Source organism: Silene latifolia, chromosome Y (assembly GCF_048544455.1).
Source record: "Silene latifolia isolate original U9 population chromosome Y, ASM4854445v1, whole genome shotgun sequence".
Lineage (NCBI taxonomy): Eukaryota > Viridiplantae > Streptophyta > Magnoliopsida > Caryophyllales > Caryophyllaceae > Silene > Silene latifolia.
The window spans coordinates 199,550,077-199,552,708 of record NC_133538.1 but is presented as its reverse complement, the minus strand read 5'-3'; the positions used below and the strand labels follow the sequence as shown (position 1 = coordinate 199,552,708).

Below are 2,632 nucleotides of genomic sequence, written 5' to 3'. Positions count from 1 at the left end.
TCTTGATCAAAGTAAATAAAAATCCAAAGATGACAAAAAAAAAATGCAAGAATTGAAACGTAAGTTAGGGAGTTAGAAATATTTACAAGTGGTGGTTTAGGGAGGACTCCACCAAACTCTCATTCTTGATGAGATGTCAAGGGGGCATGTCCAAGGTGTTGTTGATGTTGCTCAACACCTTGAAAAAGTAATCGAAAGCTTGTTCATTATCATGGTAGAGGTCTTCAATAGACCTTGCCCGTTGTCGTCGGTCTTGATCGATGGCATTACCAATGTAGGGATTAAAAATCCCTTCAAATTCGTTGTCCCAAAGACCACAAACTTCATTAAGTTGATCATTGAAAATCTCTTGCTTAGATGGAGACAACTCTCCCAATTTCTTCTTTTGGCCAATGAGGCCATTCTCTTCTTCCTTCGTTGATTTTGATGAGCTTTGCAAGCTCTCCTTGTCACAATTCACTTGCTCTTTGAATGGAGCATCTTCAATTTTCTTCTTCCATTGGAGTTCCGATTTCTTCCTTTCATCCTTTCGGCTATAATGATCAATCATGAAACATGGTTCATGTAAACGAGGAGCTCTCATAGTCTTGTCAAGATTAAAAGTTATGCTTTCATCTCCCACTTCTAGAGTGAGCTCACCATGTTTCACATCAATCACCGCACCCGCGGTGTGTAGGAAAGGTCTTCCTAGAATGATTGGAATGTTGGAATCTTCCTCCATATCAACAATGACAAAGTCCACCGGGATGAAAAACTTCCCAATTCGCACGGGGACATCTTCCCATATCCCTAATGGTGTCTTCGTCGATCTATCGGCCATTTGGAGTGTGATGTTGGTGCATTTAAGCTCTCCCATCCCCAACTTTTTACTCACCGAGTACGGCATGACACTCACACTAGCCCCTAGATGACATAAGGCTTTGTTGATCGTCGTGTCGCCAATGGTACATGGTATTGAGAAGCTTCCCGGATCCTTTAACTTTGGAGGTGAACTCCCTTGAAGTATTGCACTACTCACCTTAGTGAAGGCGATAGTCTCAAACTTCCGGATTGACTTCTTCTTTGTGAGGATATCTTTCATGTATTTCGCATAGGCCGGCACGTGATTGATTAATTCCGTTAAAGGAATTGAGACTTCCAAATTCTTCACAATTTCCATAAACTTTCCAAGTTGATCATCAAATTTGGGCTTGGCTTGACGACTTGGAAAAGGAAGTCTAATCACGATGGGCTCCTTCTCCTTGACCTTGTCTTCATTTTTCTTTGAACTTTCTTCTTTTGATGATTCTCCATCTTTGGAGCTTTGCACAATTTCTTCCTTTTCACTAGCTTCCACAACTTCATCCTCAACTTGCTTCCTTGGTGCTTCATACCTTGTACCACTTCTCAAGTGAATGGCACTAACCGTTTCATGTCTAGGGGGATTACTTTGAGGTGGTAATTGCCCCTTTTGTCTTTGTGAGCTTGAAGATGCTAGTTGAGTCAATTGTGTTTCCAACATCTTGGTGTGAGCTAGAATGTTGTTGATGGTGGTTTTCTTTGCTTGGCTATCTTTTTGCATTTGAGTGAAAAATTCTTGTTGATTCTTTTGCATTTGGAGGACCGCTTTTTGGACATCAAAACCTTGGTCATTTTGGTGATTGTATGGATTTTGATTTTGGTAACCTTGGTTTTGATTGTAAAAGGGTCTTTGATTTTGGTTTCTCATGGGTGGTGGAGTGTATGTTGTTTGAGGGTTTTGAACATTTTGGCTTTTGTATGAGAGATTTGGATGGAATTTGGTGTTTTCATTGTAAAAGTTGGAATAAGGGGTACCACTCTTGTATGCTTGGAAAGCATTCACTTGTTCATTTGTTCCCCTACATTCACCTTGGTCATGTCCCTAAGTTCCACAATTCTCACATATCCCACTTGGGATTGATGAGGATGCCGTCATGGCATTAACATGATGCTTTGATGATTTTGAGTTTTCTTCAAGTCTAGCCATAGCTTGTTCAAACTTCAAGTTGATTGTGTCAATGTGAGCACTAAGTTGAGCACCCAATTGAGTAACGGAGTCCACTTCATGCTTTCCTCCTCTAGTAGCCTTGCGAGGTCTACTATATTGTGAGTTATGGACCGCCATTTCCTCAATCTTGTTCCATGTTTGATTGTCATCAACTTCGGTGAACATTCCATTTGATCCCATATTGAGAATGTTCCTAGAATCTTCATATAAACCATTCCAAAATTGTTGTACCAAAAACCATTTGCTAAGTCCATGGTGAGGACATGAGCGACAAATTCCCTTGAACCGCTCCCAAGCTTCATACAAAGATTCTTCATCCCTTTGCTTAAAACCCGTAACTTGAGCTCTTAGCATGTTAGTCTTTTCCGGTGGGTAGAATTTTTTGTAGAAAGCTAGAGCCAACTTCTTCCAAGAATCTATTCCGAGGGTGGCCTTCTCAAGGCCCTTCAACCATTGCTTCGGTCTGCCGATTAAAGAAAAAGGAAATAAGACCCATCTAATTTGGTCTTGAGTCACGCCCGTTTGAGAGATTGCATCACAATAGTCGCAAAAGGTTTCCATATGAGAATGAGGGTCTTCACTAGGCATCCCTCCAAATTGGCTCCTCTCAACTAATTGGATGAA

General features: G+C 41.0%; 1 non-coding gene across 1 annotated transcript; it reads left to right on the top strand.

Moving 5' to 3' along the window:
• Positions 1 to 2,255: 2,255 nt before the first annotated feature.
• On the top strand, positions 2,256 to 2,362 carry LOC141634666 (small nucleolar RNA R71). The gene has a single exon (XR_012539391.1). It is a non-coding gene; the product is annotated as a small nucleolar RNA R71 (small nucleolar RNA).
• Positions 2,363 to 2,632: the final 270 nt, after the last annotated feature.